The sequence below is a fragment of the Larus michahellis genome, chromosome 2 (assembly GCF_964199755.1).
Source record: "Larus michahellis chromosome 2, bLarMic1.1, whole genome shotgun sequence".
Taxonomy (NCBI): Eukaryota; Metazoa; Chordata; class Aves; order Charadriiformes; family Laridae; genus Larus; species Larus michahellis.
The window spans coordinates 123361277-123388993 of NC_133897.1; the positions used below are offsets into that span (position 1 = coordinate 123361277).

General features: G+C 42.4%; 1 protein-coding gene across 2 annotated transcripts in view; it reads left to right on the top strand.

Moving 5' to 3' along the window:
- Positions 1 to 27717, top strand: part of MAPRE2 (microtubule associated protein RP/EB family member 2) — a 105335-nt gene that overhangs the window by 14636 nt on the left and 62982 nt on the right. For both annotated transcript variants that reach the window (XM_074576979.1, XM_074576978.1), the window contains one exon: positions 12633 to 12694. The gene's annotated coding sequence lies outside the window, so the exon portion shown is untranslated. The remainder of the gene's footprint in view (positions 1 to 12632; positions 12695 to 27717) is intronic.

Sequence of the window (27717 nt, forward strand, 5' to 3'; positions counted from 1 at the left end):
TTTGTCGCAGCATGCACTGTGCGCTACTGCAAGAAATTCAAAGTGCTGCCTTCTGGTCTTTGACCACGAAGATCTTATTCCAGGTTTTACTGAATCCGGTGATACGCAGTAAGACATGAATAAAATATGTATGTTATGCAGTAGCGTAAGTGCATCCATTTAAATCCACTACGATTGGTGGTACAGGCTTATTTCCTGTATGTCCTGCTGTACAGTATGGTGTTTATGTGTTTTTTTCATGATGACCTGATAACTCACTTCTAAAACTTGAAATTGCAGGAAAAGGTTTGCTCAGAGTGATGTTTGAGGTAAAACTGAACGGTTTTTCTGCCTTTCCCATAGTCCTAAGTGTACAGGCTGGTCCTGGAAGGTGCTGGTGAGCCCCCTCAGGAGTAATTAATCGATGGGAGCTGGGTATCAGCCTTTGTGCCTGCAGTGCGCTGCTGCAGGGCCTGGGACCACCCACTCTTTTCTATTACATGAGCATAAGTGAGGTGTTAGAGGCTTCCAGCCCACAAAGCTGATTTTATTAGAACATAAAAATACATGTTAGAAAATAAAGCACTTGCCAACAGAAGAGAGATCTGGTAGGTGAGATTAAAGCTCTTTAATAATATGTGCCTTCCGTGCCCAATGTATCCTGCGCAGTAGAGTCCTTCCCTCCTATCTTTTCTAGTTCTCTAATTTTTTTGGCTTCTGAAGTTGAAGAAATCCTGCGCTGTCCCCAGGAGAGTTTATTTTCACTTCGTGCTGGGCTTGCCTCTTGGTGCGAGTCCCTGGCACAAGACCAATACTTTGACCAGACATCTCCTGTTGCCCACTTCTGTTATCGCGTTGACCATGGAGGGGTTTCACTCCCAGCTCACCCCATGGCGTGCACCCACAGCTAAGTCCCACAACAGCCAAATAAACAGCGCTCTGTGTGTGTACAAACATAAAAACTCTCTTTGAGTTGGATTCTCTTGCCGTGCTACCGGATGCCTTTCCATTGGTATCAAGCAGAGACAGGCCCACCTCTTCAGGGATGTGGACTGCCAAAACATGTGGCTTTATTCCAAATTAACAAATCGACTGTAAAAGAAGCAGCAACTTGCGTTCCTGAATTTATTGAGTTCTTAGTGTCAGAAAACTTTTACACTGGCTTGCACATCCTGTTTGCCTGTGTGGAATAGTAGGGGGAAAGAACACAGCACTTCAAACAAGAAAATGTTGTATCTCTACTGAGATGCTGGGATTTCTGGGATTAAAAATAACGTACTTCCCAGTGTAACATTGTTTCACTTGCTTAAAGTTGAGACAGCTTCAGTTATATTATTCTCTACACATCTTGTATGTCAAAATTTATTATCTCAATCGTTTTCATATTCTGGAAATTAAACTTCAACATCAATTAGTCACCAAAAAAGGAGTAGGAAAGCTGAACCCTGACAGTCTTCTCTGGGATACAGCAGTTTCTCAAAACCGACACATTACACTGAGGGAGAACAGAATAACGCTGAAGTAAAATGATGTGCTTGTGCTCTCGACAGGAAAAAGGCATTTAGTCTGATAACTTGCCAAACAGTGTCATTTGAGAGCGTTGCAAAGACTTCCAGCTGTCTTGCGTATGCTAACTAAATATCTGGGTCAATTAGAATTTGTCCCTGTGAATATTTCACCAGAAGTGACCTTGCCCGATCTGGTTAATTCAAGCTCACGTGCCGATTTGTTGCAATCTCCCGATAATACTTTTGACCAAGACTGCATTTCTCTGAGCATCCTACCCAGTGCTGAAGGGAAGGACTTGAGTGTTTGCAGAAGCGCAGCGGGGCTCTCCTCTCGGCTGCTTCCCAGCTTGCTGCGGGAGATGCTGCCCTGCTCTGTTGACTCATGTGGAAGGTGTGGCGTGTTTTGACCAGGAATGGAAGGGCGTAAGAGTCGCAGCAGAGCGCAGCACAGCCTAAGACAGGTCCTGCAGGGAAATCAATCTTATGGGAAAGCGTAGGTTGAATCTTGCGTTTTTGCTACGTGAGTTAACAAGCAAGCTGACTACCAAAAAGGGAGAAAAATTGGACTTATACCATGAGCATACATAAACTGCTCATTGGACTGTGAGAAAGAGACCTGCTTTCAGCTGATGTTGGATGTTTCAGCTGTGGACGCTATCCGACTGCTCATTTGTTCCACAAGTTACTACCTTGATTCAGCTTGGGCATGTTTGGTTCGGTAATATCTTGTTGCAGGGACTTCCAATAGCTGACTAATCTTGCTGAAAAGAGAAGGGCTTCCTTTGCTTGGGGAATAAGGATTTCATTTGCAGAAGTTTTTATAGAGAGCCCCAAAATGCATGTTCACCTTTTGCGTGTGTATTTTACCTGTAGCACTGTTTATTAAAGCAGTTGTGCATGAAAATATCTGAGAGTTGCCATCTTGGGAGCCCTGGATGCAAAGAGAGTGTAAGTGAGTTTACGTGAGACAGGAGGTGTGCCGAGCACTCTTTCAGGCTCAGCTGAAGGACACTCTGGTCACAAAACAGCTGCTAGGAGGCTGCCACTGCAGAAAGTGCCACAGTTTGAAGAAAGCTTCTCTAGCACCATTAAGAGGGCCTAGGCTGTCTAGGGCAGATTGCACGTGCCTGAGAAGAAAGAGTAAGACTGGTTCTTCTGCGCAGGATTTGCTCTACTGGCAGGTTTATGAAAGAGGGGAAACAAAACCAAACCAAACAAACAAAAAAAAACAGGAAAACTGCCAGAGTTTTGATTCCCAATGTAAGCTAACAGGCTTTGTCTCCTAGATGTGAAAAATTGGCCAGTAGAGAAGTTTAGTCAACTGTAAGGGCAACAGTGTGCATGTAAATGGCAAATCAATCCAAAATATCCATTGAGTTAAGTGGTGACTTTTCTTGCTTAGTTTGGACAGCAAACAGAAGACATAAGTCAGGGAAAGGCAGTGAGAGAAGTATCTACACTTAAATTGTGTATACTACGGAAATGAGTTTAATGCTCCTCCAAACCAGTACTTACAGGCAGTGTGCTGAAGGAAAAACTTTCCAGAGCAGAATGTTGTGGAAGTTTAAATTCAATCTGATACTGTAGAATAACTTGGAAACTTCCCAATTAGCTTTTTTTCTAATGAGCAGAAGTGATGCTTGTGCTTTCAAGCTAGTGGACCAGTCCACTGTTTTCTGTAGTTCTTGTCTGTGGAACTATGTAAAGAAAAAATAATTCCTGTGAGCTTTGTACTGCAGCCTCTTGGAACAAATACTGCAGATCTAAAATGCAACCCAGAAACTTTTGATTTGGTAGACTTCAAATACAAACCATCCTTTCAGAACAAAGCAACCTTAACTTGAGGGGTTGAAGTTTGACAGCCAACCTTTTGAACCCCCTCCCATAGGAGTTGCTTTAATTGTGTAGTATCACGGAGTACCTAAATGAGATAACAAGCTGTCACTCTTATCTCACAGACTGGAATGTTTTCCTTCAACTTGAAGTTCACAAGCTGTGATCAGGTGGCAATGTTATTGTAACTCAAGGAGTAAAAGGTATTTATGCAGCTTTCAAATACACTCCTGCTCTGAAGGACCCCTCAATGACACTCTTTGTTTCCCTTAATATAAAGTAGAGAGACATTTCTAGTTTCCAGCTCTATAAACACTCACGATCCAAAAACGCTCAGTTGGCGCTCTGCTCCCTTTGTGTCAAATACACAGATTTTGCAATTTTAGCTCTATTAATCACTTGCATGGGGCCATTACCACAATGCAGGTGCTGTCAAGCTATAGTGCATTTTAGCTTTCCCATTTTGCAGGCAGGATGCAAGGTTGCCCCCAGTTTCTGATAGACCTTTTACAAGCACAGGGTTCCGATCCTTCCTGAGAATATAGGTAGCTATTATATTTGTCAGTCTTAGTGACCAGAGCTATGGCCGCCTGGGTAGGGTAAGCAAATCAGCACTCACTGTTTTGAAACATGAATAAATACGAAATAGCATTTCTCTGCCTATCAACATACCCAGATCATGTTACCTGTGCCAAACACAGCGATTGCTGACTGCTTTCTGTCAAAATACCTGCAGAAGTGTGTGAAATGATGGTGTGCCATTCTTCACCTTGTAGCTGAGGATGCTTGAAGGACTGACTCAAAACATGAGAAATTAAAGGGGATCTGCCCCTCAGGAGCTCGGAGAAGGCTTAGAACATGCTTCTCAGAGTTTCGTGATCACTTGGCTGTGATAATGTCATTGGGACCAGCTGACCACTTTTCTCCACTGATTAGCTAATGTAAAAGATTAGTACAGTCCTTTCAGCAGAGATTGGCATCCAGGGATGATTGCTGCACTGTGAATCTATGGAAAAGTGACTCTTACATACCACCTGGGAAAACTGGATGGTTGGGATTGATTAGGTGAAAATGAGAGGGGAAAAAACTCAAATGTTTTTGGTTTATGACTCAGAGCACATGGGGTGATCTGTGCTGTACAAATGAGGTGATGCTACACCCTTCAATGTATCTTCAGTTGTCATGTGGGCACCTTGTCTAATCAGAAGTTCACAGGACATTTCCACAAGCTATAGTCTTACAGCCTTCATAGGTTTGTACAGCTGTAATTGACTGCAAGTAATCCATTCTGCTCACACAAGAGACGAGTCCATGAGCCCTATCTGCTTCACCAGTGCTGTAAAGAGAAAAACTTTTTCAGATTTATATGTTGGATATTATGTATTATAAATATATTTATGTATTATATATTTAGATTCTTAAGGACAGAAATAAAAAACAAGAGACAAGACTTTAGCTGGTTTTTACCCTTGCCGCAGACACTGGAATCTATCTTTACATCCTTGAGCTAATCCCATTTCCTGTTCAGGCACTTGAGGCAGAGAAAGACGTGCCAGAACTGTTAAAAGGGCTGAAATGGCAGTCCAGTAGCCTAACTAGGGCTCTCTTTCCTGGGTGAGGCAAACAGGCAATGAGCAGCCTGCAGTTATGGTACTTCTACACAGAATCATTGGATGATACAGGCTGAAAGAGGTCATCTTGTCCAGCCCCTGTTCAATAGCATCCCAAACAATTCAGGTTGCTCAGGAACTTGTTGATCTCTTGAATGTCTCAAAGACATTCAGACTTCCCAGCTTCACTGGACTCAATGTTCAACCACCCTCATGATGAAAACATTTTTCCTAACATGTGATCAGGGTTTGCCCTGTTGAAACTTGCCTGTTAACTTGCAATGTCAACGTGTGCCTTTGAGAAGATCCTGGTTCCATCTTCTCTACACCCTCCCCTCGGGTAGCTGTGGGCTGCAGTAGTACATCCCCCTACACCCTAAGCCTACTCTACTTCAGGCTGGACAAACCCAACTCTCTCAGCCTCTCCTGCATTATGTGCTCCAGCTCCTTAATCATCTTGGTATAGTAGATTGGGCTCCAGGATGTCTATCACTGGTTTGTGGCTACCCAGTACGCAGGTACTTCACTTCACAGGGGAATAATTACTGCCTTGGATCTGCAAACCCAGCCCAGCGTAGGGCTGTGCTTCTCTACTGCAAGGGCACACTGCTGAGTCTTTTCCAACTTGTCCACTAAGGCTTCCAGATCTTTTTTTTTTCCCCTGACATTGGTCTCCAGCTAGCTGGCACCACACAAGATCATTCCCTCCTGAAGGCAAGAATTTGCATATTTGCTATCCAGGCCTGTCCTTGCCTCTTTCCTGGTGTGAGATAGGCATAGGTAGCAAATGTTGCACTGCTGTACAGATTATTTTTACTCTTTAAAGAAAGCTACTGAATTCTGTAAATTGGCAAAGTTCAGTGATCAGTAAGCTGGACAATTGCAGGCATGGCTGTGCGCTCATCACAGAGCAGTGTGTTAGAACAGAGGGCTGGCAGGAGCATTTGTCCCCCCCTGTGGCCATCTAACTGATTTTTGCTGAGTATTCTCTGATATGCTTTATTTCCTTCGCTCACTGTGAAGAGATCTGAAAAACTGATCCACAATAGAGGGGGTTTCAGCCCATCTAACCTCAGGCACCCTAACTGAGCTACCTGCATTTTTCTCAGGCATATCTAGATGTGTAAGGGTTACAGTGAAAGGTGCCATTTAAATTTAAGTTATTTCTTGAGTTTCAACATCTGTCCTTTAAAGCTCTTAAATCAACTCGTTCTTCTAAATATTTGGCTGGTCCCGAAGCTGGTGCATTTTGGATCCCTGAAGCTGTTCTGAGAGTCCCTCAGTTTGCTGCAGCTGCCTGATAACACTTCCATGGAAGTTAACTTTGGGCTCTTCCTACCCTGCTTGTTCAGCAGGCTTGTTTTCAAAGAATGTCAACCTGGGTAATTCAACATATTATTATGCTATCAGGACTTCTCCTGCTAATCTTCAGGTTTAGCTGTCTTAAAAGAACTTCAAAAAATGTGTCTTGGGTCAACACACAGATACAGGTGTTTGTGTTTTAACATCTGAATGTATACCTTAATTTTTTTTCCTTGAATCTTGTTTATAATTACAAGTTGCTGATTAGCTTATAAAAATTAGCCACAAAATGAAGCCTGAAGCTGGGCACAGGAAAATAAATGTACTGGAAAGTTGTGGTGGGTTAACCTGGACCAAAGTAGTGGCTGCTAGCTGGCCTTCATGTGTCCTTCACTCCTTTCATATCAAAGAGGGAAATGCTGATACGTGTTCTGTGCACCCACCGGTCTCCAGGCCATATTTGAAGAGGAAGTCATGCCTGGATTTAAAGCTTAATATTCCAGCCCACTCATTGGAGTTGTTCCCTGTACCAGTTTCTGGTCAGCAATACCAGCCAGCAAGTTCCTGCCCTCTCAGTTGTTGACAGAGCCATGCCGTGTACTGGAACAGGGAACTGCCCCAGATTTATTTATTCAAAATCTGCAAAAACAAAAGGTAACTTTGAAATTAAATCATTTTTTCTGTCTGCTTCAGAGTAGACTGGATTCAGAGTTATTCCAGAAAAACTGAGGGGCAGCCCAGGGATATAAATAAGGAGGGAACAGTTAAGACTGGAATGCCTTAAGGCAATATTATTGCCAAATTCTTCATAATATGAAACCTTAGTCAGTGCTGGCTTTTCCTGCCTTGCTATAAAACATATGCATCACCGCAGCATAACTTTGTTTATAGAGGAAAGTATTAAAAAGATATGTGTTAAGTGATTCTAGCACACGAAACGAGGCAGACACTTGATCAACTCCAGTTATTCTCAAACCAGGTGCGTTCTGTAAGATGGCATAACGCCTACCAGAAAAACGCATTGAAATGCATATTACATACAGAAGTGCATCAGTAGTAAACTGCAGTCAAATGTGCAAACCACACAGATGCCAAACAAAACTGGTGATGGTATTGGATGCAGAAGCCAACAGATGTAGGCGCTGGCGATAGAAGTAGAACAGATTTTTAGTTAGTGTCATAGAAACTGAAATATGGACATCAATGACTCTGAACTAAAGTTTAAACAAAAGGATGCCTCAAATAATTGAAAAAAATATTGTTTTCTCAAAAAGGTGCAGAGATGAACTTTTTTTTTTTGGTTGAAATGGAGCTAAGTGTAATGTGTCAGCTTGCTGCTCTGACAGAGTAGTGACAAATACACATTCTCCTCTGTTTGTCCTATTAGGTCTGCCACCTACTGCTTGATGTACTGGTTTGGCATTGCTTGTTATGCCAAAAAAAAAGTGTGCCAAATCTGTCACACTAACTAAAATCCCATGAACTGAGCTCTGTTACACCCTTTTCAAGTTGAAAGATAATTACCGTGCCTCAAAGTTACTGGGCAGGAGGGCAGGGAAGGTGCTCGTTAGCAGGAGGAGGGCAGGCAGGCAGGCTGCTGCGCAAAGGTAGGTGTGACACTGCAGTCGGCTGGAGCTTTGAACCCAACACTCTCTCTAAGGCACCTGCATCTTGGAAACTCCAGTTTACAAAAAGTTGAGGATGGGAGAGGACAACAAAAATGACAGAAGTTGGTTCACTGCTCTATGGGGAGAAAAACCTAGTGGCTTCCCAAGCAGGGTTAGAAGAAGTCTTTCTGAGAAAGGATGCATGTTCTTTCCTACTAAGTCATTAAGTAGGACATGCTTGGATTTACTTTATATGTAAATGACCAAAAAAAGATTGGTTGCTTTGTAAATGAGTGGGAGGGAACAGAGTTTTATAAGAAGTCTCTGGGACCTTTTTCATGCCAATAGATGACTTGCAATCAGAGCCCTGGCAGAGCAGCAGAAGCGCTGGGACAAAGCTGTGTTTGAAATGGCAAGAGGAAAAGAGGTGGGAAGCTCTGTCATGTGCTCGGTGGCAGTGTCTCGTGTCTTCTGGGACTGCCTTCCTTGTGAAGCACTCCAGGTCAAACTAGGGTATTTCTCACAGGTTTGGAGTTGGAGAATAGCACTAAACTCAGGTCTGTTACTTGATTTCTTTGCTTTCAGTCTGTGTCTTTGTGCCTTCCATATACTGCTGCAGAGCCTGGCCGTGAATAGGGGCAGAGGACTTACCGGGGAGCAGTGAGACAGCGTAGGGTTGGGCTGGTAGTTAACAGTAAGTTGAGAAATCTGCACAACTGTTATAAGTGTATGGGGGTTTTTGTTTTGGTTTTTGTGATTCATGCACAGTTCATAAAAGCAGCCGTTCTTTCCTTTGATGCTGAAAGCCTTAATCTTTAAATTCATCCTTTCAACAGGAAAGCATACGTAAATAGTGATATGCACTGTTTACTGATTTACACTCTGAGTTTGTCCATTTCTGTAATTTGTCAAGCTGTTCTCCACTCAGCAAATGCCTGGATAGCAGCCACAAGGGGTTTGCTTGAATTCTTTCAGTTGCTAAAAATAAGTTGGGTTTGAAGTTGTTTTCTGTAACTGCTGAGGATATTTGAAGCAGTAATAGGTGACTGTCAGCCTATATTACAAATTGTTCTCATGCAGCATCACATTCCCAGCCCTTGGCAGGTGGGGGACGGAAAAAAGATCTGTGCAGTACGGTAGAAAGCACCCAGTTCACTGAGACACAGTAGCAGAAGTCAGGGCTCTGTACCCACATGGGTCGTACAGCTCCCTGCAACAAAATTTTGAAAATATGTCATGAAATGTACTAGAAGGCATTTGATTTAAATCACCTTAATAACATTCTGTCCTAACTCTTCCTCCTCAGTCCTTCAAACTTACAGCTGTGGGTACTACTTTTCATAGTATGAGTTTATGATGTGCTTCTAGAAGGTATTGTATCCTGTTTTCTGCAGATTCTTTGATTTACTGACTTTTTTTCACTTAGTTGCTTGGCTTTCAGCTTGCTTTCTCATATCCCTCCTGTCCAATCCTTATTTTGTTTGGTTTTTTTTCTTTTTTCAGTCCATTTTCATTCAGAATTAAATCAATATTTTTCAGAATTTCAAGGCATGTTGTCATAGAAGCCCCTTCTGTGTCACTTTTTGTGAACGGGTTTAACAGGTAACTAAGTTTATGGATGTAGCAATGGCTACCAGAAAAAAAGTTCACAGGGAGAAGTAGGTGCTGAGAGGGAACAGGTGAAAGCCTTCCAAGACCAGAGAAACCCTGAAGAACAGTGGTCCACTGAACATCCCAAGTTCCCATAAACTCCAGACAGCAAGAGTCTGCCAAACCCATCCAAGGCCACCAGCAGCACACACTAGAATCAACAGCAGGTTGTGTAACTCAACCTCATCTGAGAAAGTGGCAAGCATAGGCTACAGAGCCGTAGGTCCATAGCCTGGAGAAGCAAGTCCCTGAGAGACTTTTTGAACACCCAACTGGAAACCAGTGGCCCACCAGTCTGACCCCTGCGGCTGGGCTTGGCCTCCTGGCTGTTGCTCCAGCAGGGTGACACGAGTTGTTGCAGGAGTGGACTGTAGGAGGGGCATAACTTGAATGCACTGTGTGAGTAGTCATCAGCTATTAGCAAAATCTGCCCAATTCTGTTATAACATTTTCTAGTAAATACTGGCCCCATTTCTCCCAGCACAATCCCCATCAGGGGAACAGATAGTATAGTACAGGGAACTTGCAGCTATGTGTGACTTTAAAACATTGAACAAATTGTGATTTCCTAGTTTGAAAAATGTGTAATCCTTTTTTCTTACCTGCTTCACTTTATGAGACTTTCTGAGATTCCTCTTTAAATTGTTCTTAAAGTAGTATTGTTTTCTCCCTGTTTTAAGATCTTTTGCATTTTTGGGATTCTTTAGATCTTTATCCTCTTGCTTTTTACCCCTTGACCTTTTTCCTATGTGTACCAGTGTGGAAGGAGTAAGTTCTTTAGATGTCTTTGTAGGTTACCCCTTAGGAGATGGGAACCCCCTCTGTTGGGGAATTCTGAGGAACCGAATTGCAGTCACTGGCTAATGTAGAGCGTTGACGTGATGCCAATGTCTGCAGCTGAGAGCTATGCATGGCCTGGCATGTAGTGGGAAGAAATATGGCATCCTTTCCTCCCCCTTGTTCTCATTGTACACTTTTATCCCTCCACCCTTCCAAAGAAGATTCCAGCTCCCCATCGTTACCCTTCCTCACACCCACTAACTAGGACCTCTACTGAATTCCTTTGTCCACCTAAATTAAATTCCACCTTAATGATCCAATGTTTCCTACCACTCCCTTGCCTGGGTGCCACTCCGGCATCTCAAGCCAGAAGTACAGGTCGAGGTGTTGGCATGGCTTACGGAGCAGGTGGAGACCTGGCAGTGCTACTGCACACAGCAGCACGCAAGTGCTAATTATCTCATCTGGCCGTAGCCATCGCACTGCGCCCTGTACCTCAGGTAAGTACCTGTAACCAGGCAAAAAGTCAGGAGCTGTTGCTGAGATACACGTACAGATCAAACCAAAGAGGTACATCATCCTCAGTTTTCAAGTGTTAGGAGTCTCTGCTGTGAGGACTTCTGTTTTTTCTTTTTTAAGACTATGCAAATGAAGTTCAGTGTAGTGTTATTCAAGTCACTCTCAAACCTTCCACTTACTGAAGACAACGAAATGGTTCTCTCTGTCTTCAATATGCCATAAATATCACTCTCCTCAAAGTGTAGTACAGAAAATGTTCCATGAGCAAATTAAGTCTCGCATTTCGAAGGGAAATCACTGTGTCTCTCCACTGCTGTTGCCTGTTAAAGTTCTGGTCAATACCTTCTAATGCAGGATTACTACTTCTAACCATCATTTTAAGAGTGTCGCATCCTTACAAGTTATTGGAGTAGTGTTGTTAGAGCCCAGATTAAGTTTTGGGGGGCAGGGGGGTGTCTACTTGAGCAAAAGCCAATATACCATGATGGGTTTGCTGTTCCTTTGCCAGTAGGATGCCTGAGGTTTGTCAGCTGTGCTGGAATCACTTTCCGCATTAAAAAAATGGACGAAAAAGAGCATATTGAAAAGCAAAGCTTAAGAGGCTTGGAGAGATTCAAAGAAATGAAACAATAACATCTTTAATAGCAAATTCTCATTCTGGTTTGGCTTTAAGGTAGCTTCATCCTTCCAGTCTGCTAGCAGCCTTCCTAAGTTCTCTGCCAGGATGAGTCACAGCTCCTGGAGCTGGGATCCAGTCCTTTAGACAAGCCATCTTTAAAGGTCTGTTTACCTTTCCCAGATGATAATGAATTGGAGTGGGAATTGCTTTATGTTTTCCTTCTCTTAAAACAGGGTTTATGATGAATATAAATTCACCTGTGAGAGCTTCTTGTATCCCTCAGTCCTGATTCAATCCAAGCCCCACTGGGCTCCTGTTTGGTGGAATTTCATGCTGTTATGCAGAGATAGATGCCTTTGGAATACCCCTCCCTGCTGGGCTGTCTCAACTAGTTGACTAGGAATGCAAAACAAGCAATAACGAGAGCCCTGGTCTGACTGTAAACCATTATTTACCTGCTAGGAATGATATTTCCTGCTGACTGAGAAGGTGAATTAAGAAACTCAGCCACGTAACGCTAGTATGTAATTCACGGTACAAATTAAAACCCATATATGGCTGCTCCTGCTTATGTTTCTGGAGCCTGTGATGCAGGACTTGGGAGAATGGATGTGAGGACAAATCTAGCAATTGCAGGCAATCACATCTAGAAACACAGAAAGGAACGGGCCATAATGTGGCTGCTACAAGTGGGCAGCATCATGACTTCATTGCTAAATGAGACACTTCAGAGGATTGCCAGTGTTTTTGTGTTGTATTGGCAAAAGCATAGTTGCGGGGTACCAGTTCATGTGTTTTTCAATGGTGGATTTATTTTTTTTTCCTCTGAAAAGCTGTATGGACAAGCGCAGCAAGGCCCCAGTTGCATGACACAACGGTCATAACTGATTGCCTGTGCTCCAAAAAAGCCTGGTCAGATGAAGAAACAGCAACGGGCCTGGCAATTATGAATAAACTCTGAATGTAGCACTGCATAAGGGACCTCATAGATTTCCTACTATATCAGAGGGACATCTGATTGTTGTGCAGATGTGTTAGACAGTGAACCATTGTGAACACCCCTGAATTAGGGTATTGTAATGAAGGACTTCTCCTCTTGTTTCACTTTTAGCATACGGCTATTGCATCACTGCCCAACCGATACAGACAAAGACCATTCAGTGAGGGGTTGCTTTTTTTCCTGTTTGCTTGTTGAACTAAAGGTTTTCATGGTTTTTTTTTCTAGTACCAAATTGCTGCAAGGAATAGTTCAAGCCGGCAACCAGGGAAAGTGTTTGGATGCTCAAAGTAAGTATGCTTGTGTGTTCGTATGTGGTTTTTATAGTGCTAGAGACTGAGCAAGTACACAAGAACTTGTGTTTGATGTCTATAACGCAGTAGCTAGATAAGTTTGGTATCAATAATAAGTGATATTCATTTGCAACATCTTTGACTGTGTAATTAATAGATTCAAGTCATCAGGAATTACTCATTCATGAAGCAGAACTGATGAAAGGTAAACTAGATGCCACAGACTTTTTGGAAATAATGTGGGTTTTTGACTGGAGTAAGAAGGAAATGCTGGCAGAAAGAAATAATTTAAAAAAAGGGAAACTAAAGGTAGACAGTGAATTTAACTTCTTTCCTTCTGTTTGGGAGCTTTGAGAAATTGTATTCTTGCTTTTGTTTTGTTAAATGTTAGCTCTTCTGCACATTATTAGTGCTACCTTTATAATGTTAAGTGGGAAAAGAGCAAACTACAGCAAGCGCCACTGTACAGGGTTAGTAATTGATTTCAAGTAGAATTTGTAAGGTGCTGTCCTTTTTTTTTGATCCCTGACTACGGGCCTTTAAATCGCATCCCACCCAAGTTGGATGTTAATTTCAATTGTCCGGCCTCCGGCATGGCATCTGTGGCGTCTGCGCAGGGAGTCACCTGTGGCGAGCGGAGATGGGTGGCAGGAGGAGACGGGAGGCCCACAAGGTGGCAATGTTTAGAAAGCCTTGGGAAAGGATGCGCCTGGAACGGATCCGGGCACCCGGCAGTTGCCATCGCTTGTTCCCCTGGTGTCATTGCTGCTGCATCTGTGCTCTGAAACAAGAAATCTTCACTGTTGCCCAAATGGAATGTAGGATACCCGGTAATAAACCTCCTATTTGAAGAGATTCACTACTGACAGGGCTCACCGGGCTGTGCTGGATACTCTACGTGCCTTTTCCCCCGGCAAGGAATGCTCTGCAGCATTAGTGGTTTGCGATACAGTGTGGGGTTTCTTCATTCATAGCTAGTGCTGAAAATACGCGTAGCACTGAAATGATGCTAGGGCTGCCTAACGAAGAACTTTCATTTGAAAACATACTCCTGCATTTCTGCTAAGGCTTGAAAAGCTGTTGCAGCATACAAATGCGAACTTTGGAGGTAGGAGTCATCTCAGTTTGCGTTGATACTTTCTTTGTGCTTTGTAGTTAAAAGTAAAAACGTTTGTCTGAGATATTTTAAAGACTTGTTTCACAGTAAAACTAGGGATTTGCTCCAAGTTATTTAATGCCCTGGAAAAAAACCTTAAAAATGTTTGCAGAAAGATTTTGCCACATACATGATAGACGTGAGAAATTATTCAGGGTAAGTTCTATGGGAAATACAAGAATTGCCTATGTTCTCTGGCACAGAGGCAGGTAAGGAGAAGAGATTGACACTGGGAGAGGGAGAGTTAAAAGAAGAGCCAAAGAGTTCAGATTCGTCAGGCTGTGAGAGAAGAGTTACTTTTGCAGCAATTAGAAGCTACGCAGGGCTTGAGTGCACCTGGAGATTCTCAGGAGAAGAACAGAAATCTATAATTTAGAGCTGAAAGAGGCTTGTACGCCTCAAGGATGAAGCAATAGCTCTAGACTAGAAGAGGCACCTTGAAAGCAAGAACGAGGAAAATGTAAAACGTCCTCCCCCTGTGGACACACTCCTTCCCGTGAAGGTGGTGCAGATGGAAGTGCTGCGGGGCAATGCCCCGTGCTGAGCCACGGTGGGTTTCATCAATCACTTCCTACTCTTGCACAGAGCAGTGCTGCTGCTTAAAGTCACCTAAAGTCACTGTGGTTTTACTGGTGTTGTCACAAGTACTTTGAAACAACAGGAAATCTAAGGAAAACTGTGAGTGTTGAGATAATGTGCAGCCACAAAATGGACATTTATAAAAGCAGACTGCATCCTACCTGTCTAATAGGATTTATCTGACACATGCAGATTTCCTGCAACGGGTAACCCTCTCCATGAAGCAACAAATAGTTTTCCAGCATATTCCCCATGGATTGCTGCTTACTGTGTAGCCTTTCGTCTCCAAATCCCTTAGTCCTTATGGCCTATTATACGTCAAAATAAAGATCTATCTATCAGCCTTCTAATACCAGAGATTCATTATATTGCTAGAGAATTAGTTGAGCTATTACAATTGCAAAAGCCAAATCCATGTAACATGCTATTATGTACCGGCCTCCACTCAGGAAACCTTCTGATCTGGTTTCGGTGCCTTTGAGCCTGACAAATGGGCATACTTTTTCATGGTGTTAAGCTATATGGACAACAGCATGAGGAATGGTGTTGGAACATCCAAGGAATTTCATACCTTTTACACTGGGCTTTTGGCAGTTACAATTCCTTGCTTGATGTATTATCACTAAAATACTTACAATATACCCTAACATTAGAAAGCAGTTCTGGGATCTGTTATATTTCAATAATTTTGAGATAGAAAACAAATATGTATTTTTAAAAAGTGTATACACACACACACACATATATATATATACAAAAAAGGTATGTTTGTATGATGAACTACCAATTCATGAGGTGTTCAGAAAAAGACCCATACAAGCTTTTCTTTTTCTTGCAAAGAAACAAATGTTCTCTGGTCATTCATGCAGAAGCTGCATACAAGTACTTAAAGCAGGCAGACTAAAGTACTTCCTCTCGCTTCTTTCTCCCTACCTTCCAGCACCAGCACTGGTGCAGAGTAAAATACTACTTCTAGCTAAGAGCACTCCGTTTCCCACTCAGTTCCCCACTGCTCGTTTCCCTAAACTGGTCCTCTTAATGTCCACCAAAGAAGATGTGACTTTATTAAGGGACATTTATAGCTTTAGACCTTCTTAAGTAGTATGAAATTGGTGAACTTCTGGACCGAGCAGACTGCTCTGAAAGCATTTTCTTTCTGTAGAAACACCGCAAGGTCCCCCAGAATGTAGTGGAGGACATCTCTTTAGGGGTCAGTCCTGCATGGGACACGGCCGCTTTATAGCTGATTTTGATCCAACATGAGAAAACTGGAGACCTAAATCCTGAACCTAAGCGAGCAAAGTTAACCGAAGTGGAATGTTTGTTTATGGCTGCGCACTCACCAGCCCCGTTCCCTTTTTAACTTAGGAATTGGGTAGCTTGGATAGCCTTTTATGGTGCTGTCTGAAAATATTCTGAACTTTGGGGTGATATTTATTTTTTCAGTGCCCCATAGCAAAAATTATCCCACAGGAGCTCAGCAAAGTGGCTGACTCATCAGGAACGTAACTTTGCTTTTCAAAAAGATAACGTGTGGTTTTGTTCAGCGTTAATAATGAGATCCTTTCCAACGCAGAAGCTGTCAACAGCACTGACATACATTCACAGTTACAAAAACACATAGCCTTGTGGTTGGGGTTTTTATTAAATAGAAACCTCATTTTCTACTGTAATGAGGAAAAGACACTGTTTTCATGCCACCAGTACCTTTTGTGCTCAAAATGTTAACAGAGCCTTTTTTCATTTTATATAGAATATGACTGTTCAGAGGTTACACAATGTTGCTGCTTGTGCCATGAGTGTAGAAGCTGTGACAACATACAACAATATAAAAAAATAATGATACCCTTATTTCTAGTTGTCTTTTGCTGCCTTCTGCGTTTTGCCTATCAATGGTGCTTCATTTAAAAAACCGGAGAATGTTTATCGAAAGGTGATTCAAGCAATGATTTGAGTTCTGCTCCAGCAGCAAAAAAGTCCTGTTATTTTTTTTTTAAGGACCTCAAAAAAATATTAATCCTTGTCAAACGTGTCAAGTATTGGTAGCGCACCCAGATGGTATAAAAATAACTGTGTCGTTTATCAAAGCAGTTTCTAGATTTTATAAATCTAATCTTGCAAACATGAGCAGGACATACCTTGAGTCTGTGCAGTTACCCCAAATCTGCCATCAGGCTGGATCTGTTAGGGAAACAGAGGACCTTTTTCTAGTAGCCTGTGTCTTGCTAGTGTGGTCATGATACTGACTGTGAGTGTGATCGCTTGCTGATCACTTCGATGTCCAGAAAGCGCTAACAGCAAAGTCAGTCAGTAGCTCTGTAACTCTAGATTTCATCCAGGGAAGGAAAGGCAAAGGCAGGAGAGATGGAGAAAGGAATGCAGATGGAGGAGCGTAAAAGGAAGATGGGGAGAGAAGGCTGGGGTGGCACAGTGGTGACTGCATGCAGTGGTGGCTCCCAAGTGCTGCTGAGGAACGTGACAAAGAACTGAGCTACAAACCAAAATGCTGTTGCAGGTGGGATGGGAGGCATGCCGAGCTCGGAGTGCCATGGCTGTGTTCCCACCTGTACCTTCTTTTCTATGAAGTACATGCGTCCCTGTCCTGTGGCATGGTCGGTGCCGTGTAGACTACCTGGCCTCGCCTCTGCTGCTGCTGCTGCAGCAGGTACCTGCACGTCAGGCGCTGCGATGCTGAGCTGCGCTGCTCAGGGCATCCAGCGGCAGAGTGAACTCCAGGGGGTGGACAGGCTCCCAGAAACCCACCCTGCCTGCTAGGAGCCCAAGGGGAAAGAAAGGCTTGAAAGAGCTAATTCAAATTTTTCACTTTATTTTAAGGATGGGTTTCAGGGGGGCGAGGCGTGATTGTTGCTGGCTTTTCTGGCTTTGTTTCTTGGATTTGCTTGTTTGTTTTTTTCTTAATCCAAGGATTAGCATTTTTCCAATATTTGTCTGCAATCACCGGGGCTGGAAGCTTTGGTTTTCATTAGCTGACTGCTGGGATTCTTATATAATTAAGTTGCTCCATGATCTGCATCTTCCAGAAAATCACCCTGTACGCTGAGTCACAGTAAAGCGTGAGTCGCTGGCAGCACGCTAGTGAGGTCAGGTGGAAGCAAACACACATTTAATTGTATAAGTTGTCCTTACAGTAAAAACGTTGCTTAGAATAATGGCTTCTTCAGCCTTCTTAGAGACTTGTTTAGCCTTAGGTAGAGTGTGGGAAGGCCACTGTTGTGTGCTCTGCTGTTGCTTTACAAGGTGGCAAAATTAGAGGTTTTCAGTGTCTGGGGACCTATAATTTGTTGTCCTTCCTATGTTTCCTCTGTTGTTAACTCAGGGCTTGCACTCAAGCCCAAATGTTGTAATCATCTGCATCATCTTGCACATTTGTTCCTACCTGAGCCTGGAGCAGGCACAGAAACAGGCACGTGGTGGGAGGCACTGACACATGGGCGAAGTCAGTGGCAGCTGGATCAAGCCTTAAGAGCCCCATCTGGAGATAGAATCATAGAATGTGTTGGGTTGGAAGGGACCTTTAAAGGTCATCTGGTCCAACCTCCCCTGAACTAAGCAGGGACATCTTCAACTAGATCAGGTTGCCCAGAGCCTCATCAAGCCTGGCCTTGAATGTCTCCAGGGATGGGGCCTCCACCACCTCTCTGGGCAACCTGTGCCAGTGTCTCACCACCCTCATTGTAAAGAGCTTCTTCCTAATGTCTAATCTAAACCTACCTTGCTCTAGTTTAAAACCATTGTCCCTCGTCCTATCACTACACGCCCTTGCAAACAGCCCCTCCCCAGCTTTCCTGTAGGCCCCCTTCAGGTACTGGAAGGCTGCTCTAAGGTCTCCCTGGAGCCTTCTCTTCTCCAGGCTGAACAACCCCAACTCTCTCAGCCTGTCCTCATAGGAGAGGTGCTCCAGCCCTCTGATCATCTTCGTGGCCCTCTGCTGGATCTGCTCCAACAGGTCCATGTCCTTCTTGTGCTGAGGGTTCCAGAGCTGGACACAGTACTCCACAGATCTGCCACCAAAGCGTGCACAGCCACAACCCCCCTTAAAAATCCTCTCTGAGTGATAAGATAGGCCAGGTAGATGTCGTGGTTACCATTTATTGTGGGGAGTGCCAGTTTTACTTCTCTCTGAATACCAGTTCCTCACAGAAGGAAGCTGGCAGTGCCCCCACACTAAGGTTTATGCGGTGGCTTCCATGAGAGCTTCATCCTCTTATACGATGCCTGGATTTGGCTCACCGCTAATGACCTGAGTGGGCTGCATGGGATAAACACCTTCTGAACGGCACTATAGGAAACACCCTTACATTATATTACCCTTTTTAAAGAGAATAACTGGTTCCTGTCTTGTGTCTGTCTAAAAGAACAATATTGACTGCACTCAAGTATTTTCAGACTTGGTCTGATTTCACAGCTAGGGGTTTTTTTGTCTAGTATAAGAGGCTTCATGTAATCACTCTTTTAAATCTACAGCTTATGTTTGACAAGTGGGTCATTGGTTAATGGAAGCAACTAAATCCAGCTGTTTATCTTTCCAGTAAGACCACGCACTTTCTGTATGCTCTTGTCTGCTCAGAATGGAGGTGTGTGCATTTTTAATGATCCTCCCTCTGTTTTAGAGTAGGGGTGTGGGCTTTATATTACATTCCATCTGCTCCCTATATTTAAAGAAAATAAAAGTTGCAGGAGTACTTCAGCTGGTGTCACATTTGATCCACAAATTTATGGTAGCAGTTGTGGTACTAGTAATTTAATCACTAGGTGTGATTTTTAAGAAGTTGTTAATTTGACTTCATAGGCAAAGTTGAGTGTACATTGCTTGCAAGTTTTCCTCCTTCCTCGTTTCTCCTCCTCAAGCTCCAGTATTGGAGTGCGTTGCTGTTAGCAGATGCACCTTCCACTAAAGCAAGCCAGCAGTAGCTTTCTCCCAACTAGCTTTGCCTCTTAACAACCAGGCAAGGGCATTCTTTGGCTAATTTGAAATTTCAGGCTTTTCGGAAAACGCTTGGTAAGCTTTCTGTAGGGTGCTAGTATCTAAATAAAGCAGCTGTGGCACTAGGTTAATAAAGGGCTCAAAGCATTCATGGGAACGTGGTCTAATATGTCAGGTTCCAGAAGTCCTGTTAGGGAACGCCTGTCAGCGAGAGAAGCTTCCTGACACAGTTTGTGAATTATTTTTTTTTCTTTTTTTTAATTCACAGTGCTAACAGAAGTGTAACGTGGTTAAAGCTGTCTGTGAAAATTATTTTTCCTCTTCATTTGAAAGCTAGTTTATGAATAGAGTTTGGATAAACGCTAAGATAATAATGCACATTGACTGTTGCCATTGGAAAAAGTCTGTTTTCCATTAATAAGTAAGGAAACAAAAACTTCATGATTAGTAATGGTATTGTGTAAAGTAGCAATGAAGTTGTACTTAGAAGAACAGTTTTGTGCTCCCAAATGCTCTAGCATTTGCAAATAGTAACTATTTCCTTACAAGTGTGTTAAAGACTTAAATACTTAACAGTAAGTTAAAAAACATGTGTGTATAAAATTATCAGAAAGTAAGGAACAGAGTGCCTCAGATGCTTGCATTTGGCCCATAAGGAGCCTGAAATAACTAAAAGCAAGTCTATATGAATGATAAGACAAACTTCTGATAAATTGTGTGTGTAATACATAAATCTGTTCTAGCGCAAAGAGGAACGCTCCTAGGTTTCTCTGTGAGCTGGTGATCAACAGCAAATCCTTGCACCCAAGTGTTTTCAGCTGTGCCCCAGGGTGTTCAGCTCTTCAGTGTGTTGATGGTGGCAATGTGTCACACACGAGGTGTGTGAACCCCGGGCGCTATTCAGCCCTTAAATACAGGTGTCACTTCTTGGGATGGCTGCATGCAAACGTGCGTGCAGCTTACCAGGCAAGTACTGCAGCACGTTCCTCTCAGCCTGGATGAAATGAGGCATAATTAGCTAATGACAGTATGGTAGCTGGACAATAGGTACACCGGGGACTTTGTCTAAGGGAAGGAAACCAATTTGATCCAGGTTCTCTGCAGGTGGCTGATGAAGGAAAATGGAAATTGCCCAAGTGCTACAAAGGATTATGCCTGACAAAGGAAGGGTGGAAAGAATGGGAAAAAGAACAATGGGGAAACCTCAGGTGTGGGAAATATCCCGAGATAAAAGGGAGGAGCTCATCTAGTTGTAGCAATGGAGAAAAGGGATAGCATTTGCGTAGCTGCAGAGCTGGAAGTACTGCATGGATCAGGAAGCAAACCATGGAGGAAAGGATGGGGACCAACCATGGTGGTGCTGAGGGTGAAGCAGAGGAAGCTTGCACAGATGTGTGACAGTAAGTGTGTTGAGGAAGCTGGTCATAGCAGCGAGGCCTGTTTCTGGTAAAATGCGGAAAGCTGACAGAAATTAGTTTTTGTAAAATTCTATGAATGTACCAGATAAAAAGCGGTTACCAAGAGAAAGGGCAGGCAGAATACAAACAAAAAAGCACACCGCTTTCCGTGTGACCTCTTGGCATTTGCTGATTTGATGGGCCTGTGAGGCACATTTGCTTTGTAAGAGGATGATTTGTAGTACGCTGTAAGGACATGAGGAAACTATTTGTAGAGTATTTTGCAGTGAGGCACTGGATCCTTGGGCCAGGGTTTGCAATCCCAGAAACACTCGCAGACTACTGAATGACTTGGCAGTGGGATTTTGATCCCGGTCAGGCATGAATACGCTCTGTATTTCTTTCACATTAGCTAGAGTATGTAATAATGTTTATGTTGGCTTTTTGCTGGCGGTGGGAGGACAGGCATTTAATTAACAGTTTCCTGGGACAAAGTAACCCCTTCAGATCTTGGTTTGTAATGGTCTAGCCCTTTCTATCAGCTGGTTGAAACATTTTTTGATTCAGTAATAGGTATCCAAAAAACTCAATTGACCATCTTCTGGAACCATGACTTTATTGTGCCAGCCTCCTCCCTTCCTCTTTAGCAGTGGTGAGTGTCTGAGTGTCTTGGACAGTTTGGTAAATGTTGACAAATGTAATGTTCCTTGTGGTGGTTTGCAAACGCTGTGTAAGCCTCATGTGTTCAGTATCCATAATGGTGGTATGAGACAAGGTGCAACACTGAATGCCGAACAGGTCTTAGCCAATAATCGTTCCAAAGCATTTAAACTTATGTTATGTGCAGGTATTGGACAGTCAAGTGGGGCATTAAATTACTCGGATAACAAGTGAAAATCAAATGGCTGTGAGCTTCACAACTCTTGTACAATACTAACAGATAATCAAAGAGCTGTTTTTAACTATTCTTGAATTCTTTGTCTGCTGTGTCATTGCCAAGCCAAGTTTTCAGCAGGGTAACAAGTAATGTTGAAAGTCGTCATCAACAAATAAGACATCACTTTAGTGTGAGATACAACCGTATCAGATTTTCATGTTGGAAACTTTGTCAAATGGTATTGCAAAGCTTCTCATTTGTCCTCTCCCTTGTCCCAGTGTTGCTTATATGAAATAAGTCATTAGACTGAAGTGTCTTCAAAGTATATTGCTAATATTTTCGGTACAGAATGTAAGAAGGAACATCAGAGGTAATGTGTTTTTTACTTGTCTCTTTAGCCCCAAGAAAGCCAAAGATTCCCAACAGCTGAAAATATATAAAGAAACGCTAGATTTTTCTTCTGTTCTCTCACATTTCCAAACCCTTCCAGGCTCTTACCATTTGTAAGTTTTTTTCATTGGTTTTGTTTAGGATATGAGTGCCTGAAGCTCTGATGTTTTCCAGTGGTAACAGTCAGAAGCTGTACTGTATGGAAACTTGAAAATCCGAAATCCCTCCTAGAACACAAATCTCACTTTCATTTGATTAAGGTTTTGTCATTCTCTGAAAAAGTCTGGGAATCCAGACTACCTGAACACTTTGAATGTCTTTTGTTTGGCCCTCTGTGGTCATTACATCTGAACTCTGACAAAACAAGCCTAGAAAAGTTAACACCTCGCTGTAAATGGATGTGGTGATGGTAAATCTAGAACAGCTCCAGACAGATAATTCCGTGTAAATGCATGTGAATGAGCCATGAGTCAGCCTCCTGCCTCAATTCCTTTCAGTTGGTATTAAAGGCAGAGTGAGAGACAGGAGTTGTTACTTCAAGCATTTATTGATCGCGGGCTCCATTTATGGGTTTTCAGATGAAAGCAGCTCCCCAAGGTGTGCCCGAAACTCTGCTATAGCCCAGTGGATATCACAGAACACAAACGTAATGGTCACTAAAAAATTCAAAATTTGGGTTTGGTCTGGAGTTAATGGAAGTAAAAATTTTTTCTCTTTGGAACCATTCTTCACTGAGTGTTTCCTGATCTCATTGGAGCTTTTTGTTATGTAGGAAGTGTTGCGTATTCAGTGGGAACTTCTTATGTTTTAAAGTACAGAATCCTTTGATGTATACTGGAAAATGCTTCTTTCTAAATAGGATTTTTTTTCTTTAAAACACATGGATTTAGCTAAACCCTGAAAGGGTTGGATTTAATAAGTGTCCACTAAAGCTATTTATTAATTTTAATCTAACCATTAATATTAAAAGTACAAAACTAGTCTTAAAATATCTCTTCTATTCAAAGGCTTCTGAAATCCTGTTTCTGTGAACAAAAATCCTGGTTTTGTAGACAATATTTGAATCTTGAAATAACCCTCTGATTTCTATTTGATTTATACAGTAACTATAAAAGGTAGCTGCTGCCTTTTTAAAGAAAAATAGCCACAGGCTGTGTCTCTTCAAGACCTCTGTCTTTAGTGAGGAATTCATACGGTAATGGTCAGATTGGATTTGCAGCTTGTTAAGCTAAGTTTTCAGGAATGTTTAGCTGACAAAGACCCCAAGTTTTATTTTATTCTTCCTCCCAGGCACAGAACACTTCTTGAAATATTAAATGTGACCTCTGAAATATAAATATGTCCGAGTATTTAAAAATAGACTTGAATTACCTCATAGGGATGTGGTCCATGCACATTGTGTAACTGGGACAGCCCTCTCTTTCTTTCTCTTTATCTGTCTCTCTCCAGGGAAGGCAAATAATCAAGACTTTGCTTAAAGTGGCCACACTATAATCCCCAAGGGTGGGAAGCTCATTCTTTATCTACAGGATGTCTGGAGTGATAAGTAGCTGTTTTATTAAAACTCATGCAGTGTTTCTTTGTCCTGACAAAATTATCATTTGCTGTTTGGTATGGCGAGTTTAAATGCAACGTGCCCTGAAATTTAAGGCATAGAATGAAGTAACGGGATGGAGGTGGGAGGATTTATTTAATGCTGTGTAAACAAAAGAAGTCTATAAAGTTATAGTTCTGAATTTTCCCTTGAAGTGATTTTACGCCACGGTGGGAGCTTTCCTTTGGGCTGGTCAGTTGCGTTGACAGTGCCAGGGAAACAGGAAATGTGAGTTCTTCTGCATAACCCAGGTTAGCTCGAAACTTATCATACACCACATCATATCTGATACACGTTCACTGTGTTAGTAACACTGCTGTTGCTAATTCCTTTATGGACGTTTCTGTGTAATACGTTATCATCACAGGTTAGAAGTGTGCACTAATTTGGGCTGGAGCAAGCCCGTGCTCTCTAATAGACCTGCAGTTGCAGACACCTCATTTGTACTTCCCGTAAATAACATGCAAATCTGGATCCTCCTAAGTCTTCTCTTCTTAATTTATTAAATGAAACTTTCATTCATGGTGTATATTATCAGAAATTAGGCTGGTCCTGACGCAGCCTAGTTAAGTATGCTTATGGTTATATCCATCTTACTGAATCTCCTCATGCTGGGAATAATGTCTGCGTACCTTAATGAATTGGGGCTTCCTTGAGCAAGTAAGTTGTGCCCAAGACTTAACAGAGTAACTTTTTTTTAGCTCTTCCCAAATTTTCTTCCTGGTTTGCTTTATTCGCTTATTTTCAAATCTAAATGTTGTTGGCCAACTCCTTCAGGAAGAGCCATTTATGCATGGGTTTCTGATAAATACGCATGCTTGAGTGCTAGAAATAACTTTGATTTTGTTCTACAGTGTGTAAATCTGTTGCTTTGCAGAATTCTCTTAATCTTCATCCTGATAGAGGAGGACTATGAGAATAGTTAAATTAGAAAAGCAGACTACGTTGATCAGGACTGCTGCTTTACAAAACCTGTTGTTACCTTCTAACTGCTTGTTGGCCTGAAATCCAATTTTCTCGTTCTGTTTCCCAGTGGAAAAATTACACTTCTGACAGAAGTGTTCATGAAACTCCTCTAAAAAGTGAATTACATGGCCCAAAATAGTTATACTTGCGTGATGTTTGCTGCAGTTTGAAGTTGTAGCTGAAGTGTATTCTGAGAGCAGTGCAAGGGATATCACACTGATTCTGTTATGAATTTGAACAGAGATGCCAGATGAGGGATGTTCACTGGCCACTGTGGTGTTAAATTCATTTTTCTTGATCTCACCCCCTGTTCCCCCTCCAAAGTTATCCAAGCAATGGGGAATTTCTGAAATCATTAATTGTATTTATACTTTGTGTCACATACAAAGCTCCCTAAAAATGTGTTTGGGGTTGTTTGGTTTTTTTTTTAATCTTCTAACAAATATGTCAGCAGAAGTCTCTACTGTGGCCATCCCCTCTGTTTTTAGAGGCTGTGCATTGGTCACTTCTTATCAGCATTAAAATACCCATAATTTATTTCCACATTAGCTGCCTAGTATAAAATTCTGGGTCGAGCATGCCTGAAGTCTTTCTTACACTGCATTTCGGGCTTTTAGGGGATTTCACTCTCAGGCATTATAAATTATGCTGTATGGCCTTTTTACTGCAGTAAGTGAGGCCTAGAGCAAGTAAGGAGAGAGGAACTGAAAACGAAAGCTCTGAGGAGGAAGGAACCAGATTTTGGAGAATGATGTTTAAGTCTGTTGCAGTGCTCGATCTGCCCAGTTCACCACAGCAGAAATCAAAGCACTGGGATGCATGTGCTGGCGTGGTGCCATTTTCATCCTCAGCATGCCTTGGGATTTGCTGTGTTTTCCAGGGGAAGTGTGGGATCACCTTGTAGCCAAAGTCAGATGGGAAATGAGGAACACCAGGCTAATGTGGCACGGGAGCTGGTTGCCCTGAGAGATTGTGATATCTCCATCCATGGAGATTTTCAAGATTTGGCTAGGCTATGATCATGTCACCAAACATGACCTCATCTCGTGCTGGTGGTGATCCTGCTCCAAGTGGGAGATTGGACTGGATGACCTCCACAGGTCCCTTCCAGCCATTGCTTCTGTGGTTCTCACTGCTTGAAGATCTATTACATCAGGTTTTGTAATTCCACCCTTCGGCACTAATTGCTTTCCTGGCTCTTTGCTTTGCTTAGTCTGCACATCACTTGTGGGTCCTAGATTTCAGTACTCTTAATATACAATAGGTGGGGGTTTTTTATCAATGCCACGCTGACCTTTCATTCTTCAAGCTGCTCTTATATTTGTACGTCTGCTGTGTGTAAAACCTATAAAGGCAGCACAGATGCATGGGCACCTAGTAATAACAGCATTAATAACAACAATAAAATAACAAAAATAAAAGCAATAATAATAACAGCAACAGGTTCCTCTTTCTTGTTCCGTGTTGCTGGATCCGCATCCGAGACCTCTTTGCTCATGATGAAAGTGGGAAGAAGAGGTTGCTGGCTTCCTGCATGTAGACAGTTGTGTTTGTGGGCTACATGGTGCTCAGAAACAGATGTAAGCGGGGGGAGTGCCATGCCTATGGACTCCATATTGCACCCTGCGCCCGGCAGGCTGTGCTAGATGGACTGAAGCAGCATGTGCTTTCTGAAAACCAGCGCCAAGTTTCTTTTGCCGAGATCTGGCTCAGCTTCCATAAAGGTAAGGTACTGCGTTGAGACAGCGTGTGTTTTCTGACCTTGAATCCTAATACAGAGGCAAGAAGGGGTCTGGAGCGAGTCTGCCGTGCTGTCCTCACCTGCACTCCTCTCCTGCGGCTTTGCCAGTACGTGTTTTAAACAGCTTTGGAGATTTCAATAAAGAAGCTTCTGTTCTTTGCCACCGGTTGAAGAAATAAAAATATTTTTACAAGTTAGGGTAGCAGCGCGTTTTACTGCTCGCCGCCTAGCAGAGCAGGTAGGGTTATGTCTGGCCCCTAAAGACCTGCTATAGATTATTTTTATATTCTGTCACCATGTACCGTTTCTGGCTTCTCCATGGTCTTGAATGTTACTAAGACACTTACTGGCCTTTCTAGCAGAATGTATTTTGCTGCTTCTTTTGAAAAAGACTCAAAGGCAGCTTTCTCCAGGGGGTTTGCTGTTGCCAGATGAATGGAACATTTTTCAATAAAATATGTCAACTGCAAATGTCCATAGGTTGGTCACTGAAAGTGAGATTTGAGTATATTTGAAAACCTGGCAGAAATAATAAATAAAACCTCCTTTCTTGTTGTTCAGAGGACTGTGGTAAATTGGCAGACTAATTTGAGTTTTGTTAGAGATTGCTCTGTGTGTCTGTGAATGTATACATCTGATTTAAATCCAAGTAGTTTCTCAGCAGCCCAAGTGCTGTGCAGTTGGTCTTTAGTTATTGATTGCATTCACCTGACAAGCTCTCTGTGAATCCAAAGTCTATATCATGAGCATAATCATGTAAACTAAGCTTTCAGCAAAGTGTCATTTCGGTCTGAAAGATTAGATAAAGATTAGTTAAAATTTTGTAAAATCACTTTCTTTGTGCAGAAAAAAAATCTGAGGTATAAAACTGATCAAACTCATGCTCCAGAAATTGAGCTGTATTAAAATATCAGCATGTGCCTCTGAGAAAATATTAGAAATATCCTTATTGCTTCCATTAGACCTGTCACCTTAAAACTCATTTTGAAGGAGAGTTAGATTTGGGGGTGCCTTTTTTTTTTTTTTAAAGATGTTGGCAGATCTGCCTTAATATTTTTTTATTTATTTTTTTTTTTTACTCTTTTGTGTCTAACAGCCTCGAGGTCAGAGCTGTTTAAAGACTGTGCCCATGGCCACTCTTGCTGGTCTCTGTTTAGAGAAAACAATTTGTAAACAGTTGGATAGTTTGTTTTTCTAATTGGTTAATGTGTGAGTTTTGATCCGTTGTTGGGACATGAGGGTAGGTTTTGCCGCGATGAAGTTCAGATCTCCTTCCAAGGATGACCAGCATTGCTCTGTGGTTGATGTCAAACCTTGAAGGATGCCATTTAGGCAAGGGGAGATATGTGGAAATCATAGAGATAGGCACAGGGAA